Here is a 12,190-nt window from a genome sequence, read left to right as displayed (position 1 = left end):
AGAAAGAAAGAAAGAAAGAAAGAAAGAAAGAAAGAAAGGAAAGAAAGAAAAGGAAGAAAGAAAAGGAAGGAAAGAAAGAAGAAAGAAAAAGAAAGGCTTGTGACAACCTACCAAACCCAGCAACACTTAAAATGGGGGAAAATTAGAAAGTTAAGTAAAAGGGCTAAATTAGGTAGGTAATAAACATGAAGTTGAAGATAATTTGATTAAAATCAGTACCGCCTCTTTATGAGAAGTGACTATGAGTTGGCTTCAAGTTTTACAACAATCACAGGACTGAAGACACCTACAGTTCAAGCTTAGAACTTCTACCATGTAGCAGGTAGGACTGAAAAATATAAATAAAAAATGAAGAATAAGGAGACTGGAGAAAGAAAAACTGAGGGTTTTTTTTTTTCTATTAAAAGTTTGCTTTATGTGCACTGGTGTCAAGGTGTCAGATCCCAGGGAATTGGAGATACAAACAGTTTTGAGCTGCCTTGTGATGCTGGAAATTGAACCTGGGTCCTTTGGAAGAACAGTCAGTGTTCTTAACCATTGATCCATCTCTCAGTCCCTGAGAATTTTCTTGATGCTTTACCTTCCATGTGTATCTCTTAAACACTCCCCTAACAGCAGAGAGGGTGCTAGTGAAAGGCATTTTAGTTCCTATACTCACTGTATGGCCATCTTTGTACTTAACCTAAACTCTATCAACAAATTACTAAAGTCAAATCACAGCCAGACCTTATTCTAAAAATTTAGGGAATGTATTAACATTTGTCTTCTTGGGCATCAGTTTTTTCCTCAATCTTGTACTCAGTCCTTCCATTCCGATTTCTGCTACCTCTGAGGATGTCACTGATTATGTTAGTCTTTCCTGCTTTCAAGCCAAATAAGATTCCAGTACTTCAACCCAGACAGACATTCAGCTGGCAATGGTCGGAAAGGGAAAGTTGCAGAGCAGCAGTGAAATGAACGGTGACGGTTCTACTGTCATGCCGAAACTACATCATTCTCTTGGTTGACTTAGCTTTAGTTTGGATGAGGTTTTTGTGTGTCCCCTAAGACTTCCTGCTTTGGGAGTTAATCACTACTTTGAACTATTAAAACAATGGGAAATGAATCTAATTGTTATTTAAAGCTCTCACATTCTGGACATGATTAGGACACTGGGTTGGGGCATCATGATGAATGCTTGTTCTTTACAAAGGAAAGCAAAGATGACCAAAAGATAGACAAATAAGTATGTAGACCTTGTGGTTTGCCACATGATCGTCTATGTCACCTAGAGAATCTAGTAGTAAGAAGGCTGACAACAGATGTGGCTATCATTCTTGGATCTCTGAGATAGATCTTATTAAAATGTAGAGTCAATGTGGACCACAGATTATATACCTACATAGGGAAAATGATGGCATCTTTTTTGACTGAAGTTACAGTGATTTTTTTTTAGCATTCAAATAGTTTATTTATTAATTAAATAAGTTTCTTAGTTGTATTGACTAGTTTTATGTCAGCTTGATACAAGTTAGAGTCATCAGAAAGGAGTAAGCCACCATTGTGTAGATGTTTCCACAAGGCAGGGCTGTAGGCAAGCCTTTAGGGCATGTTTTTAAACTAATGATTAGGGAGGGCTCAGGTCTCTGAGCAGGTGGTCCTGGGTGCTATAAGAAAGGAGGCTGAGCAAGTCAGGGGGAGCAAGCCAATAAACAGCAACCTCTGCATCAGCTCCTGCCTTCAGGTTCCTGCCCTGCTTGGGTTCTTGTCCTGACTTTCCCTGATGATGAACTGTAATGTGGAAGCTTATTTTGAATAAACTCTTTCCTCCCAAAATAGCTTTGGACATGGCATCTCATCACAGCAATAGTAACCTTAACTAAGACATTAGCATACATCAATTTTACATAATAATGGGATTCATTATGATATTTGCTTACACACACTCATACATATATATATATATATATATATTGATTTTAATATTGATATTTACATTTTCTCATCCCCCTCCTTTTTCTGCTCATCCTTGTCCATGTCACAATTATTTTTACCTCTAAGGTCGTGTGTTTGTGTATGTGTTTTTCTTAAAACTTCACAATATAGGTATTCCAAGCAGCATCAATACTGTGATGAGTAGGCAAATGCCTTCTCATGGATAGTTTAATGATATTTCAGTTTGACTGATTACCTGCCCTTCTAGAAAGAAAAAAGAAAGAGTATGTAAATTTTAGGAAAGTATGAACTAAATTAAAGTATAATATAATCATTCTTTGGGGGAAGAGCAAAGTTTTTGATTCAGACTCTTGTTGTATGCCCAGGTTGGTTAGATCTATCTCTGTGTTTCATGTGTTGGGGTTCTAGTCATACCTCAAACTTGCCAATTCACTTCCAGTGTACTACTTACAGGAGATCAACAGTGACCAAAGCATAGAATTTTCATTTCTGTTTTAACAAGGAGAAACTTGTAAGGAGAAGAAAAGAAGTATTTACTGTGGGAAGATTGCTGTGATGTTACATATTGTCATAGTGATTTAGAACCTGGGGGCATGCACAAATACTAGCAAGCACAGGGATAGCAACCCATTTATTGTGTGATTAAGGGAAAATAATAGCTATCAACAGCATCATATTCAAATCATTGCAAGGCATAAGTATTCAATTTAATATATAAATGATTACAATGAATAATAAACAGTACAATAAGCAGAATCATTTAATGGGGTTGATTTTTGATATTAATTTTTTTTTGTTTGGTTCCTTACTGCTCTCTTCATTTTCCTTTCTCTCTTTTCTCGGTGTGTTTTGTTAAACTCCTGCTCTTTTTACACCTTTGATTGGAATAACCCTACTCCTGCCATGTGATTGATGTTAGGAAAAGAAACACAAGACAAAACATAATCTCTCTAGGAAATTCCTGAACTCTGACCTTTAAGGGTCATAGAGATCAGCAGTTTGTTGCTTTGGAAAGTGATCTCGGCTGTTCTCATTTCCAACAAACTTTCAGATGTTATTTGTGTCTTGCTTGGCTCTAAAGACCACATTGCTAACCCGTCGAGCTGAATGGTACCACATTTTATCACCCTTTATTTTTTGGTGAATGAAACACACATGGAAGGGAGTATATACATTATTTGAGAATGACATTAAGATTCTGTGAGAGTTTTCCTTACAATTTGCACACTAACTGTATAGAAATATAATGTTTAGTATTTTCTTCAGTTAGCTTTAGCTGTTCTGGAAATGAAAGTGGCAGAAAAATTCTTTAGGGCTTGTAGTTGAGAGGGTGTGTTAGGTTATCTTAAAATTTTTAAAACAATTTTTGTGTAATCAATAATTCATATAAAGACAATGTTAGAAGATATATTACAAACTATTTAAATTCATATAACATGAGAGGGGCAATTCAAGAATTTTACATTTGTCTTTATGAAGCTCAGTGATTTAATCAAAATCAAAATGACATGATTTCTTTGTCCTTTGCAGATTATGGGAAAAATCTACAGCGAATTCTACATGCAGGTTAAGAAAAACATTTTTTATTTCCACCTGTAGTGCAAAACAAATTCACACCAAGGAGCAGGCTGCTTTCTACACTGCTTTTCTCCTAAAGGCCCAGATTTAAAGATCTCAGTATGGTCCCTATTGGAAAAGCACATCTGCCCATATAAATTAGACTGATGGCTTCCTATCGACGAAGAGCAAGTTTCTAACCTAAAGATGGCATCAGGTCATGTTCCAAGTTAATGTTAGTCTTAGGATGTGTTATTAAATGTCCTGTATTCTGTTTCAAGTAGATTGTTTTCTTCATTGTGCATTGTGAATTTGTTTTCCATTTAACAACAATGAATTGCATCTAACACTCATTAAACCAATGAGTTCCTCAAAATTGTCACTTACCTTAATTTTGTGTGTTCACATAAAATGACTACAAATTAATATTCAGTTTGGCATGGGGTTGTACTTAAATACTTGAATGTGCTAGTATAATTTGGATGTATTTTATAAAATATGTGCCTCTATGCATGTACTGCACATATTCATGTACACATGCACTGTATGTTGACCTGAAATTGAGCTGAATTAAAGTGGAAATCCGGGCAACAGAAACAACTAGCTTTCCTGCAGAAACAGTTGCCAGATGCTGTTGCCTTACTCTCTACTTATTGCTCCTCCTTTATCATCAGGGAAGCACTTAGGAAACAAAACTGCTCAACTGAGTTCACAGTTCACAGTCACAAAGTCCTGCTTTGTTGGGGCTCTAATCAGTTACTCCCTGAGGTTTATGCAAACCTGTGTTGGTGAGAAAAATCTAAGGCAGACAGTGTTTAAATGTAGGCTCTTGACTCACCACAGCCTAACTTAAATTTGAACTATTTTAAGCAATACATTCTATTAAAGCACCCCTCATTTAAGGAAAATAAGTAAACATTAGGCCACTGTGCAAATAAGCATTGAAGCACACTGTGAACTTGTGTGTGTTAAAGCAGTAACCTGTGTTCATCACTGTGTTCCCATCTTGTTTGGTTGTCTCCCTTTAAATGAGAAGTTGCAGTGTTTTTCATTTGTGTTCTGGGCTCCTTAGGCAGCAACAAACATTCTTTAAATACTGTATTTTATTTTCTTTCTTGATGAATTCATAGATTTTGGAAATGATTTTCTTATAAAAAGACGTTAACATGTTTTTTCTTCTTGCCAAAATACCATACTCTTTACCTTTTGACTCTTAGGAATTACAGCTTTTGAAGAGACAGTTTTAAGCATTTGGTATAAGAAACATAGGGTTTATTTTATTGCTGTTTGTGTATTTTTTCAAAGTATCCTAAAAAATAACTTTAGGAGGAAGGTGTTTTCAATGATATTGCTGACACAATAATGTATCACTTGCAGTTATGAGAGGTCATGCAAATGATTTATAACTAATAATAATAAATGGCTTTATTGATTTAAAGCCTTTACTATAGTGATGGCAGATTTTTTTGAAGGCATTCTAGAGCTTCTCAGCTGGAAGAGTGATGGGTGTCGTTGGGACAGGGTCTGCTGAGAATCATACAATACACTGACACTAGTTTAATTACAACACCGAGAAGTAAGGATCAGTCACAGCACAAGATCAATGGTTGAGGAAATTACAAATTATTTTCAGATGTCATTTTGAATCTGCCTCTGTTTATATATATAATTTTGATATGCAAGAAGGAAAGAAGAGGTGTAGAAAATGTGTACAAAGAGTCCACAACATTGTCACAAAATTTCTTTGTATGTAGAAGTATAGTGAGATTCATTGAAGGCTACAAATGATTAGCAGTGAATAAATTGTTCATATTAATTGTCTTGGAGAAATACAAATAAAAAGTACATTGCAAATTTTATAAAAATTTAAAGACATAAATTATTTTACACAATAATTAATTTTATTTATCTATTGGTAAATTTCTTCTTATCTAATGAATATCATAATTTCCCAAATTTGTTTGACAGTAATTTAAAATATTTGTTATGGTTACATTTTTTTCTCTCTTTCCTTCAAGTGGGAAGAGTTGTGTTGTTCATGGTTTGAGATGCATCAGTTCATCTTGAAAGGGGGGGAGCTGCAGAATAGACCCACTCATAGTATGGTGGCAAGAAGCCAATTAAAGGAAACACAGGAAGTGACTTGGAAAGATAAATCCTCTAAAACATTCTGTGGTTATTTGAATGAGAATAGCATCCATAGGTTCTTATGTTTGATAAATGATGCCCTGTTAGTGGAAATGTTTGAGAAGGGTTAGTAAGTGGAACCTTGTTAAATGAGGTATGACCTTGTTGGAGGAGTGCCACTGGTGTGGGTTTAGGGATTTCAAAAGCCTGTGCCAGGTTCTCTCTCTCTCTCTCTCTCTCTCTCTCTCTCTCTCTCTCTCTCTCTCTCTCTCTCTCTCTCTCTCTCTCTCTCCTCTCCTCTCCTCTCTTCTCTCTCTCCCCCTCTCTCTCCTCTCTCCAGAAGTTTCTATCCCACCCAGTCCCACAGCTGTTCAATCCCAAAGAAACACACAGAGGTCTACATTAAATATGAACTGCTTGGCCTATTAGCTCTTATATCTTACATTAACCATAATTCTTGTCTGTGTTAGCCACATGGCTTGGTACCTTTTTATCAGTGAGGCATTTTGATCTTGTGTCCTCTGTGTCTGGGTGATGACTGCATACTGAGTCTTTCCTCTTCTGAGAATTCTCCTGTTCTGGTCACCCCACCCATACTTTCTGCTTGGCTACTGGCCAAACAGCATTTCGTTAAAACAGTACAAAGTGACAAATCTTTACAGGGTAAAAGACCATTGTTCCACAGCACTCTTTCTCTCCTCTGTATGTCCATACCCTTCTTTCCTCTCTCTGCCTCTTTCTATCCTCCATTCTCCTCTCTTTGTCCTCTGCCTGTCATTGTCACTGCTTCTGTCTCTTTCTCTCTCCCTGCGGGCTTGCTGCCTACAGATCAGATGTAAAGCTAAAGCTGCCACTGACTACTCCTTTAGAATAACCTTCCAAAGCTCTAACCATGCCCCCTATTAAAATACTTTCTTTTATAAGAGTTGTCTTAATCATGTTGGTTCTTCACAGCAGTACAATAATAACTCCACCAGTGCCATCCTATAGTGATTCTGTTCATGGATTAATCCACTATTAGTAAGGTCTATATCTGGATGTGCCCTAATAGACAAAACAACACAAAAACTTGCTTTGGTAATCCCCTAAGCATCTCATAGTCCAACAAATTAGATAATATTAATTATTCATACTGAATATAATCCCATGCCTCTTATTGATGGGATGGTAAACAATTTTCTAGGTTAATTCTAGGTTATTCTTCTCTGTTGAAACATGTACTAGCCTATTCTAGAAGATTTTTAAAAGATTTCAAATTGAAATATATTTGCTTCATTTCCCTTTTTTCTTTCCCTCCAACCTTTCTCATGTGCCCTTCATTTTGTTTTACCTCAAATTCATGGCCTCTGGCCTCTCTTTAGTTGTTGTTATATAAATATGTAACAAATCCATCTTCTCATCTTATGTAATGTTGTGATACATACAGGACTAACCACCTGGTTTCAGATAATCAGTTTGGGGGACTCTTCCCTGAAGAAGAACGTTCTCTACATTTCTCAGCATTCCTTAGTTGCCTCTAGTTCTTTGTCTAGGACTGAGATCTCAAGGGATTTCCCCCTATAAACTTAACTTGTCTATTGGTTTTGTCCCTGTTCAGGTCTTCCTTAAGCGGCCATGTTGTTGAGACTTTATGAGTATAGCTTCTCTGTCAGTTCTAGGCCATGGAATCTCATTGCAGATAAGTGTTTCCCATAGCTCTGTGGTTGTTACAATCTTTCCACACCCTCCTTTTCAATACACTTTGATCTTTTGGTGCAAAAGTTATAATACATAATACGCATGGATCAGCATAGGTTCTTCCTTTCTGTCTCAGCCTCATCTGATTCCCTCTGGGATAACAGGCATACATGACTCTGCGATCCAGCAACATCTCTTGATAACTAGTAGAAATCATTTTAGTATTTTCTTGAAAACATTTTGAGTAATAATTAGAATCATTGAAATTTCTTTAAAACAAATCAAGAGGCAACCCTTCTCTTTATTTCAATAGAGATATCTCAGCCTATATTTTTATAGAACCCAGAACTACCTGTCAAGGGATGGCACAAACAATGAACTGAGCCCTCACACACATCAACCAAGAAAATGACTTACAGACATATATAAAGTTCAGTGTTGCAGAGTCAGTTTCTCATTTAAAATTTCTTCTTCTCAGGTAACCCTAGCTTGTGTTAATTTGATGGAAAAACTGACCAGTACAGGGTATAAGTTCCTGAGCATGCATATGAGTTGGCACATGTGTTAAGATTAAAAGATAAGTTGCTACAGTCACTCCATTGTTTTCATCATGTGGGGTGAGAAAGGATGTCAAGTTATCAGACTTGATGGAAAGTATCTTAACCATTCATCTATTTTACCAGCCCCCTTCCTCTTTTATGTCATATACCATGTATACATACACATATATGTAAATATACACATGTAGGTACACACATCCACAAAATCCAGGTTCCATATCTGAGAGTAAACATAGAGAAGTTGTCTTTCTGAGTCAAGTTTATATATCTTACTATGATAGTCATAGTCATAATATCTTTCCATTTTATGTAAATAGCACAATTTTATTCTTATTTATGGGTAAAAAAACTCTACTGTATATTTAAAATTTTTCTTCATTATTTTATCTGTTGGTAAACAGTAGGATAATCCTACAATTCCACTACAATGTAATGAACATGGTTGCTTAGGAGTATCTGTAGTATTCTTTGATTAGTTCTGGTATATTCTCAGGAGTGTTGTAATTGGTTCCTATAGATCAATTTCATTAAAATAAGATCTGAAATATTCAAATCGCTAAAGGAAAACATAGGAAAAACAATTTAAGATACAGGAATAGAAAATTACTTTTTGAATACAATTCAAGGATATCTATATGTGGGTAGTAAGATAGTTCTACTTTAGATTATAGTGGATGAGCTAGTTATCCATCGATGGACTGGGATGATAAATAAGAGTTCCTTTTCAGTCTCATCCTCTTGGAATATGGTACTGCTTGTTTCCCTGACATTAGCTACTCTGACAAGGTGTTGGAATAGTGTTTTCTTCACGACTGAATGTTTGAGATGTCTTTCCATGTGTTTATCTGTCATTTGTACTTCATCTTTTTGAAATTTGTCATTGCCCTTTTATTGATTGGATACTTGGTGTTTATATTTTAGATATTAATCCCTTGCCAAATGTTTAGTGAGCAAAAATTTTACTCATTATGTAGGTCGTTCTCTCTGATGACCTTTTTTCTTTTGCAATGCAAAGCTTCTATTTCCATACTCTCGTTTTTTTGGTCCTTCGGGCCTTGATTGCATGTTGGAGCCCTTTCGGGAATTCTCACTTCTGTCTACAACTCATCTGTGTTGTAGCACTTTCAAAGGTCCAGGTCTTATAATAAGAGGTTGGGTCCATTTTGAATTGGCCTTGGCACAGAGTGAATGGTAGCAATTAGTTTTATTTTTTGATGTATGAATATCTTTTTTTTTCTCAGAAGCATTTGTTGAAGAAGCTGTCTTTCTCCTTTGTGTGAGTTCGAAACCTTTGTCAAAATCAGATGGCTTTAACTGTGTGCTTTTCTTGGGTCCTCTGTTTTATTCCACGAATCTATTTGCCTGTGTTGTGTCCAAAAGGCTTTTTCAATGATGACTTTGTAATATAATTTGAAATAAAGCACTGTGATTCCAACAGCATTGGTTTCTCTGCTCAGGATCATCTTCAATATTCGGGATCTTTTGTGATTCCATATGGATTTTCCGATTGATTTCTAGTCCTTGCAGAATGCCGTTGGGATTCTGGTGGGGATCACTTTCAATTTGTAGATTGCTTCCAGCAATATATCCATTTTCATAATTCTACTGCTAATTAATAAGCGTAAGAGGTCTATTTTTTTCTATCTTTCAGTGTCTTCAATTTATTTAAGTGTTTCAAAATTTTCAATGTAAAGGTCTTTAAATTCTTCCTTTGTTAGATTTATTCTTATGTATTTTACACACACATACACACACATACACACATATATGCATATATAGGCTATTGTGAATAATGTTGCTTTCCAGAATTCTTGCTATTCATTTCTAGTATATAAATGATTTTTGTATGTTCATTTTGTATCCTGCTATTTTTCTGCAATTATTTATTAGATCTAAACATTTTCTGGTAAAGTCTTTAGGTACTTTTAACTATAGGACCATATTGTCTGCAAGCATGAACAGTTTTAATTTTTTTCATTTTCTATTTATATACCTTTGAACTCACTTTCTTGTCTTCTTGTTATTGGTAAAATTCAAGCACTGTATTCCATAAGAGTGGAGAGAGGGGGCACCATTGTCTCGTTCCTGATTTTAAAGGAAGTTATCTGACTGTTTTCCTACTACTACAATATTAGCTGTAGGTTTTCTACAGATAGACTTTATCACTTTGAGGTAATTTTATTGCATCCCTAACTTTTTTTGGCACTTTTATCATACTACTGCGCCGCACACCGTGCCCCTGTGTCTGCGCTCTGTGCACTGGCACCCAGTTTCCGAGCTTCTGGCAAGGGAGCTGGAGGTTAAAATACACAAACACACACAGACAGAGAGACAGTGACACCGGTCATCCCTGAATTCCTCAAGAATGCCCCCTTTATTGTGTTCAGGGGCAGCTTATATAGCGATAGCCACGCCCCAGCCAAACCCACCAGAAACCACTCTCCTGCCATTAGAAACTCCTGAAGGTCTCCTGCTCAGAGCAGCTGTAGGCACTCAGATCAGGGGATTACAAGAAATTCAGGATCTGGGGTCTCACTCCTCCCAACAATACTGAACTTGGTCAAAAGTCTTTCCTACATCTACAGTAATTTTGTGTAATCTCTGTCCTGAAGACACCGTGCTGAAAAAATTACATGTTTTGACTTTTATATGTTGAATCAAGCATGCATTTTTAGAATTAAGCCTACTTTTTCATGTATATCTCTTTTATTTAATAGTTGAATTCTGTTTGTAAATATCATAATGAGTCTTATGTTCATATGTATTAAAATAGGTCTTCATTTTTTTCACTTTCTTAAAATTTAGTATAAAGGTAATATTAGCCTTATAAAATAAATTTGGAAATATTTCTTCTTTTTTTAGTTCCGTAAGAACTGTATCAGTAGATTTTTTTAAAAAGAGAGCAGTATTGTGTATTATAAACAATATATCTAAAATGAAATTTAAAAATGATATAACTCATTTATGCTTAACTAAGAAGTATAATATATTAAACTAAAAATACAGAGTAAAAATGTCAACATACTAATGTATTTAACATGTGTGCCCTTCACTTAGAGATATTATATGCCAAGGAGAGTAAAGTCAGGTTCAACACAGCTCCTTAATTTTACCTAATTTAAGTTACTTTCAGCTCTGTTTCAGACTGTTTCATCAAACATTATAAGAAATATACAAAGTGAGAAGGGCTAAGTTAACTATTACTTTTATATAGTGCCTATATTATATAAGAATTTTGCCCTCTTAGATACTTGCTAGTTTTAACACTATACAAACTGATACAAAACCAAAAGTAAGAAGCTAGTATACATTGAAATAAATTGATATAAGAATTTAAAAGACTATTGTAAATTTTTATTAGTACAATTTAAATTATTTGTACCAAAGGAGCTGAGAATTTAAGATTTAAAGCATATCATGCTTCATAATTTTATATAATAGTAGTCTACATATCCTGCCTCATTTTGAAACAGTGGCAAACAACATGGCTATTCAGTTTAGCCCCCAGAGATGACCTGAGACGACATCCAACATCAATCTTAAACTGTGTTTCTGTTTCTCTCATCAAGACAGCAAGAGTTTATACCTATATATTTAAAATTTTTACTCTTTAAAATTACATTATGTACAGTCTGCTGATCATGAAATCGATAGGGAAGAAACTAGCAAATTTGGTCAGTATCATGTTGTACTGTGAGTCCTACTAGGGCTGGGAGCCAAGCATGAGAAAAGTGGCCAAGCCAGAAAATGTGACTGACACGCCTACAGGTAATTCAGATCACCAACATGACATGATGGGTGGCTTACCTGCTGGTGATGCATGCAAACACTTGTTTCACATAGCACGGTGAATCCATGTGCAGAGACTAATTTTTATGTTCAAGCAAAGTTAGATGTGCTTCTTAAAACTGCCCAGTTTCGGGGACGCGCGCGAGCAAGGTCAGACGCAGGGAATCTTATACCTCACGGCTTAAGAAATGGCTTCGCTTTCAGAATATGCACTGCGCATGTCTCGTTTAAGTGCCCGAATCTTTGGTGAAGTGGCCAGGCCCACCGATTCAAAGTCCATGAAAGTGGTGAATATGTTCAGGGAGCAGCCCTTGGCCAAAAAGAAAGAGACTTACGACTGGTATCCAAATCACAACACGTATTTTGCACTCATGGCCATACTCCGTCTCCTTGGCCTCTACAGAGATGAGCATCAGGATTTTAAGGATGAGCAAAGAGGTCTAAAGAAGCTCCGTGGGAAGGTGAAACCAAAGAAAGGAGAAGGGAAAAGAGCTACAAAAAAGAAATAGTACCAGCTTGTCAAGAAAGAAAATTTCTTCCTCAAT

At 35.9% G+C, this 12,190-nt stretch overlaps 1 pseudogene; it reads left to right on the top strand.

Annotated features, from left to right (window-relative positions):
* The first annotated feature begins 11,781 nt into the window (after positions 1-11,781).
* Positions 11,782-12,154, top strand: LOC101991867 (annotated as a pseudogene).
* Positions 12,155-12,190: the final 36 nt, after the last annotated feature.

Source organism: Microtus ochrogaster, linkage group LG7_11 (genome assembly GCF_000317375.1).
Source record: "Microtus ochrogaster isolate Prairie Vole_2 linkage group LG7_11, MicOch1.0, whole genome shotgun sequence".
NCBI lineage: Eukaryota > Metazoa > Chordata > Mammalia > Rodentia > Cricetidae > Microtus > Microtus ochrogaster.
Note: the sequence above shows the minus strand (reverse complement) of the source record. Positions and strands in the feature narration are given on the sequence as shown.